This window comes from Arachis ipaensis, chromosome B04 (assembly GCF_000816755.2).
Source record: "Arachis ipaensis cultivar K30076 chromosome B04, Araip1.1, whole genome shotgun sequence".
NCBI lineage: Eukaryota > Viridiplantae > Streptophyta > Magnoliopsida > Fabales > Fabaceae > Arachis > Arachis ipaensis.
In genome coordinates, this window is record NC_029788.2 from 126,222,719 (window position 1) to 126,230,733 (window position 8,015).

An 8,015-nucleotide genomic window follows, 5' to 3' on the forward strand; every position below is an offset into this window, starting at 1 on the left:
ACCACATGTCTCTTATTAGTAGTAAAAATTGGTGAGGAAAGAAACAATTTTCTAATAAAAAGTAGATAGATAGAGTTGGTTAGCTTAGATTATGTTAAGATTCTAGAATAAATAATAAAAAGAGTTAAACTAGTTATCTCTTTTTATCAATTGTTCAAAATTTAATTAGACAATAAATATAAGTAAGGTTACATGATTAATAAAATTTATTATTTTTAATTAATATTTAACTAATTTTAAATACTAAAACTAAACATTACAAAAAATGAAGTTTATAACGCCAATTTTAATTGTAATAATGATGACGATTTGGACCCTCGTATAACAAAAGACATCGTTATAAAAAATGTCATAAATTTAAGCGTTATTGCGGAAATTGCGAAAGTAAAGTAGTATTAAGTGATGATGAGTTGATTGATATTAAATTAAGTTGGATTGATCTAGTAATTAGCTTCCATTTAAGTAAGTGTCAGTGATTCGAATCTCATTTTGTGCATATAATTATTAGCCACCGACAAATTTTTAAATGGAGTTGAATACCGCAATGAATTAATTTTTGACTTGCTGAATCAAGAAGTACCATAAAAAACAAAAAAAACATGGTAAAAACTCAAGTGAAGCCGACTTCACGTGAAGTTGATATTTGAGAGCCGTTTGATAAAAATTTAGTCAAATCATTCAAATCATCTAACGGTTTTCAAGTATCAATTTCACGTGAAGTCGACTGCGAGTTTCCACCAAAAAACATTATACAACTAAATTGCAGTCTCCAACATCCAAAACTATTATAAACAGGATCTGAAATTTAATTAGAAAGAATATTCAAAATTTAAATTTAACAAAAAAAAATCATTCAATAGAAAGGTCAAACAATCTAATTGTTGAGATGTACAACAGCAGTCAAACTAAGAACAAGTGAACAACATCTCTCACAACAGCTCATTGAACACCGTAGATCTTCATCCAACAGTGTTTAGATATTGCTGAACCACGAGGAATGTAGTTTGGAATGTGAGGGAGAGAGAAACTAATAAACTATTTTTTGCTTTTTCTTTAGTGGTCGACTACTCCGTAAGTTAGACTTGGTTGACAATCTGCTATACTTAAATTGACCAGTGACTATTAAGCAATAGATTTTCTAGAGTTATTATCAATTGTATAATATTGATTTTCAAAACATTTTATAAAATAATATAAAAAAGTAAATTTTTTTTTTAAATATTTATGAGGATTAAGTATAATTTTAATTTCTAAGATTTAGTTTAAAAATTTTATTTGTCTCTAACTTTTTTTTGCATTCAAATTCGTCTCTAAGATTTAACTTAATTTTAAAATTATTTTTCAGACCAAAATATTTTTTTCTAACAGTCCTTCTCCAATAATCTTTTCCACCAAAATATCCAGTTTCTCTTCTTTTTTTTTTTTTCATCCAAAATTTTTGTTTTTGCTTTTACAAACACGGAAATAAATTTAAATAAATTTTTCATTAAGAAAATAAAACATCATCAGTAACATAATGGCGAACAAGGAAACAACAAAAAGAAAGGAGCCGAGGAGGAGCAGAAACGACGACGGCAGCGCGCGACGTCCTCCCTCGCTGATCTGTTGGCGTCAATGTCGAACATTAGCGCAGGAGCAGAAACAGTGACGCAGCGTGCGATGTCCTCCCTTGTCAATCTTCTAGCATCTTCGTTCGCACATGGAAACACTGGTACAGGAGCAGAAACGGCGACGACAGTGCACGACGTCTTCTCTCGCCGGCGTCGTTGCCACCTTCCTCTTCCCCTTTCTCTTCTTCCCTTCCTCCTTCTTCTCCTTTCTCGTGGTTCTCTCTCTCAACTTCAAACACTCGCTTTCTCTTATCTTTTTCTTTTTTATTTTATAGTCTTTTGTTAGGGATAATTTAGTCTATAATTTTAAAATTTAAATAAAAAGAACGATTTAAAACTAAGTTAAATCTTTAGATGAATTTGAATGCAAAAAAAGACTGAGAATAAATAAAATTTTTGATTTAAATCTTAAGAACTAAATTATACTTAACCATATTCATACCAAATAATTATTTTCACTTTCTTAAATTTTATTCTAATAATGACATAAACCACATTTTTCTTACTATTAAAAATAGGTGAAAGAATAATAGAGATAAAGTATGTAATATAATAGGTCAAGATCAAGAAGATCAAGTCACACTTGTTAAGTGACAATTAAGTCTAGCCTATTTTGGTTTCAATTATGTTATTTTTGTTTCAATAGAATTGTGGTAGCTTGCTCTATATATATAGCAGAGTTGCCTCATATATTGTATAACATCCAATTACTTAATGATAGATCAACAATTTAGTTCATCTCTCTGTTTCAGTGAACACTCTTTTAAAATTTTTTACGTAATTAAATTTAACTAAATTATGATATATACCCCTTTACATTTGAATTTTCTCATATTCAAGTTTTATCTATTTTACTTATATTAGTTAAGACGGGATTCTTTATTATATTTTCTTCTTCTTCTTCTTCTTCTTCTTCTTCTTCTTCTTCTTCTTCTTCTTCTTCTTCTTCCCCTTTTATTCAACCCTTTACTACACCTGTTCTTGACAAATTGACTGAAAACACCTTTTGAACTTGGCAGAAGCTTGCCCTTCACGTTATCAATGCTAATAGTCTTGCTGATCATCTTTCTGCTGACAAGATTCCATCACAATTTGAATCTGAATCTGCCAGAGAAGCGGGTACAGAATCAAAGGCTTATACGGCTTGGAAGCAAAAATATGATTACCTTATGACATGGCTCCTTTTTTCTCTGGACCTCACATTCAAGAATCGAATGCTGGATTGCAAGTATGTGCATCAAGCTTGGACAACTATCATTGAATATTTTGCAAAGACCTCCAAGATCAAGATTCAGCAATTGAAGAATGAATTGAAGTCGGTAAAAAAACAAGGTATGACAGCAAATAAGTATCTCAAGAAGATTCGAACAATTGCCGATTCCATGGCATCAATAGGCTACACTCTTTTCCTAGAAGATCACATATCAGCCATTTTAGATGGTCTTAATGAAGACTATGCTTTGTATCTCTCGACAGTAATGGAAAAATCTGAATCCATTACTCTTATTGAAGCTGAAGCACTTCTTCTTGGACATGAAGAAATAATTGAAAGGTTTAAAAAGACTGCTTTGGGAATGATACAAGCACACTATACTCAATCACTATCTTTCCTTCCCAGACCACTGAATACCACAAATTATGCTCCAATAAGAGGTCGAGGAGAAAGAAATTCTAACAGAGGCAGGTTTGCAAATTCTATTTCTAGACCGATTTGTCAAGTCTGTGGAAGGACAGGTCATACTGCACTCTCATGTTTTTACCGCTTTGATAACTAATATCAAGCTCCATATTCTAATGCAAGAACACCAACCCAATCTGAAATCTTGCCACCCCTACTACCTATCACAATCCAAGGGCTTACATGGCTGCTCCATCCATTTTCTCAGATGCAAGCTGGCTTTCTGACACGGGGGAAAGCAATCATGTCACAAATGATGCACACTTTATTTTGACTCTCTCTGAATTTCTTGGTATAGACCAAATCCTTTTAGGTAATGGATCAGGTAGTAGTATCTCTCATGTTGGACACTCATATTTGGTGAATTTAGCTTCAAAGAAACGTTTTATTTTGAATCAACTTTTACTTGTTCCTGAAATTACACAAAATTTAGTGAGTATACACAAGTTTGCCACTGATAATGCATGTTTTTTTAGTTTCATCCTAATGTTTGTTATGTGAAATCTCAAGACACCCAGGAGATTCTTCTACAAGAAGCTCTATATAATGGGGTGTACAAGTTTGATAACATTGCTGTTACAAAATCTACACCTAAGAATAGTCATATATCTTCACCAAATTCTATCTCTTGTATTTCAGTACCTACTGCTTATGCTTTCCAATTAGATACTTATAAGTTATGGCACAAATATTTAGGTCATTGTTCATCCAAGACTGTTATTTTTGTAATGAACAAGTGTAATCTACCTATTTCCTCTGCTTCAATAAAATCTAGTGCTTGTGAACATTGTTGTCAGGCTAAAATGCACTTGTTGCATTTTTAATTAGATGAATTCAATTTTCATGCTCCTTTAGAAATGGTTTACAATGACATTTGGAGCCTGCACCATATACATCTTATCATGGTTTCACACATTATATTTTTTTTATGGATGTTTACACTCGTTATACTTGCATTTTTTTACTTCATACCAAATCACAAGCTTTTCAGGCCTCCCTTCAGTACAAAGCTGAAATGAAAATTTTCACTGGTTTAAAATTGAAACAACTACAGACTGATCATGGCAGGGAGTATCTCTCAAATGCCTTCACACAATATCTAGCTTAAGAAGGTATATCTCATTGCTTCTCATGCCTTTATACTCATCAACAAATGGGAGGGTAGAGAGGAAGCATAGACATGTGACTGAAGTAGACTTGGCACTTTTAGCCACTACCTCAATCCCTTTAATTCACTGGGATGATGCTTTTATTTCTGCAACATATATTATTAATAGACTCCCTTCTCCTAACACTAATAATCTATCCCCATTTGAACTTTTACATCATCATCCACCTGATTACTCCTTTTTTAAGATTTTTTGCTGTGCTGCTTTCCCTTGTATGAAACCTTATAATACTCATAAATTGAATTTTAAATCACAACTCTCTGTATTTTTTGGTTATGCTCCTCATCATAAAGGTTACAAATGTCTAACTAGAGAAAGTAAGGTTATTATTACAAGACATGTCTTATTTGATGAAAACAAATTTTCTTATGCTGAACTTTTTCCACTTTAAAAGCCCTCTTCACCATTTGGTCAGTTTCCTCATACTACTCTCCCTTTGCCTCTTATTTCATTTTCTCCATCCTCTTTAAGTATGACAGAATCCTTGTCATCTTCTTCTGCTAATTCTGTCCTTGAGATTACTACTGCTTTCATTCATAACTCCGAACCTACCACTCCCATTCCAACATCACAAGTCAAATCTGGTCAGCCACACCAATCTCTACATCCTCACAACAACTCCATTACTGACACTATTATTCAATTTGAAAACTTTCCTCTTACCAGAATTTCTTCTAATACCTACCCTATGCAAACTAGATCTAAGTATGGCATATTTAAACCAAAAGCTCTTACTGCCTCACTCTCCACCTCATGTGATCTTATTAATAATATACCCTCATCCGTTGCTACTGCCCTAAAATAGAACACTGAAAGAATGCTATATTGGAAGAATTACTAGCCTTATACAAGACCAACACATGGACACTAGTCAATTCAACACCCACAGATAAGGTTATTGGCTGCCGTTGGATTTTTGCCATCAAAAGACATCCCAATGGCCAAATCAATAAGTATAAGGCTCGTTTGGTGGCCAAAGACAATCGCCAAATTGAGAAAATTGATTATGATCAGACATTTGCTCCTGTGATCAAACCCTCTACAATTCGGGTGGTGCTCTCTTTGGTCCTGAGTTTTTATTGGATAGTCAGGCAGTTAGACTTCAACAATGTTTTTCTGAATGGGAATCTTAAAGAACTTGTCTACATGTCTCAGCCACCAGGCTTCTAGCAGGGTGATTCATCATATGTATGTAAGTTAAATAAGTCCATTTATAGCTTTAAACAAGCTCCTCAAACTTGGTTTTTGAAATTGGCTTCAACTCTTGTTGCTTTTAGTTTCTACAGAACAAGATCAGATCCTTCCTTATTTGTTAAATCTTCAGGTAACATTATTTTTTACATTTAGTTTATGTTGATGATTTTCTTATTACGAGCAATGATAATAGTATCATTCAAACCACCATTACTCAATTGAACAATGCTTTCTCTTTAAAGGATCTTGGAGAATTTAGCTACTTCTTAGGAATAGAAGCTACTAAATTATCTAAAAAGGCAAACATGCTAAATTTTAAAGGAGTTCTTATCCCTATGATTACAAATTTAAAATTCTCTGGTCAAAGAAATGATGAATTTAATAATCCATATTTATATAGGTCTGTAATAGGATCATTGCAATATACAACTCTTATCAAGTCTGAGATCTCCTTTTTTATAAATAAGGTTAGTCAGTATATGCAACCACTGTTGCTCACACACTAGAAATTAGGAATGGCAAAAATTCCCAGCGGGGTGGATACCCGTGGGATTTATCCGTCGGGGGGCGGATATGGAGAAGATTTTGTACCCGCGGGTACAGGGGACGGGGACCCATTTATTATACGGGGCGGGGGCAGGGATAGAGGTCCCTACCCCCTCACTGCCGCCAACACGAAGCTCCTACCCTCTTCTCGCGCGTCTGAGTCTCACTATTCATCACGTTCTCAGTCGCAACATTGTCGTCGCATCTGGCCAGCTGAGGAGAACATCGCCATCTCCACCTGACCCAGTCGAGGAGAGCATGTTCGTCGCCACCTGACCCAGCCGAGGCAGTAGCGCCAGCGTTACTACAGAGCCCCTTCGCCAACCTTCGCGTCTTCGCCTCTCCGCGTCATCTCATCTCGCCTTCACGTCTTCGCTTCTTCGCCTTGTCGCCGATTTTCACCGTCAGCTCAGCTACTCTTCCTTTCAGTAAGTTTTGTGAACTACCATCTACCATTTAAATTTATTCAGTTGTGGTTTTAGGGTTCATCTATCATATTATCCCTGTAATTTTAATTTGCTTTGCAAAATTAGTACTGATTTATTTTAATTTTCTATGAAGAATTTGTTAATTTTATTTTGCTTTGAAGAACTTGTTAATTTGCTTTAAAAAAGTTGTTCTGATTTATCTTAATTTACTTTGAAGTACTTGTTAATTTGCTTTGAAGAACTTGTTGTGATTTATCTTAATTTATTTTCAAGAATTTGTTAATTTGATTTTGCTTAGTCATAGTTTGATTATTATGATTTCCTAATTTATTTTTTATTCACAGAAATTAGATTTACTTTTTCAAATAATTATTCAAAAGTTAGTTATTTTGCTGGTGTGGCGATTAATGATTGAATTTCGGTCTAGATTTTGATGACATGATTTTGATTTTAGACTTTTAGCTGATATGTTTGAATTTCTGGTTTTTGATAGAAGGGGAGTTAAAAATGTTATAAGGGAAAAAGCAACGTGGAAACGGATATGGTGTTGAGGGTGCAGAGGATAATTAAGAAGTTGAATATAATTGAGTTACAAGTGTTTTATGGCGGTAACAATGGCGAAGCCTGTGATTTGATAATGAGGGGTTCTCCTTGTATGCAATCATGTGGCATTTATAAAGACACTGAAATGGTTGCTCAGGTAAATCCACTAGCATTCATTATTGAAGAACTTATCCTGATTTATCTTAATTTGCTTTGAAAAACTTGTTAATGTTAATTTATTTTGAAGAATTTGTTAATTTGCTTTAAAGAACTTGTTCTGATTTATTTTAATATACTTTGAACAACTTGTTAATTTTAATTTACTTTGAAGAATACTTGTTTATTATTATAGTATTATTTCTGACTCTGATTATTCCTCATTTTGATTTTGTTCATTACAATCTATATTTCTGTGATTTGATTTTTGTGATTTCTTTGAATTTTTATGAGTCCTATGATTTGTGTTTTTATGTTCCATGTAGGATTTAAATAAATCAGAATTTATCATCACTATCATCACAGGATGAAAGAAGACTTGAGAATTATATTTTTTAGTTTTTGAATATGTTTGGTTGTTTTAATGTTTTACAAATATATTTAGTAGAGATGTTTGTTGCTTATTGTTCATTTAAGTATTTGGAGACAACAAAAAATATGTTTGTAATAACAATTAGGAATGATCTTTAATTTTTTTCTATTTTTCTGTTTTTTTCTTTTTTTTTATGTTTATTATTTTTTATAAAAATCTGCGAATATCCGTGGAGACCCCGATCCCCGACAAATACGGAGTCCCCATTACCCGTCGCGAGAATGGGGCGAGAACGGGAACAGATTTTGGAGGCGGGGG

At 33.4% G+C, this 8,015-nt stretch overlaps 1 long non-coding RNA gene across 1 annotated transcript; it reads left to right on the top strand.

Moving 5' to 3' along the window:
* On the top strand, window positions 6,306–7,862 carry LOC107635277. The gene is made up of 3 exons (XR_001619196.2): window positions 6,306–6,625; window positions 7,119–7,325; window positions 7,651–7,862. It is a non-coding gene; the product is annotated as an uncharacterized LOC107635277 (long non-coding RNA).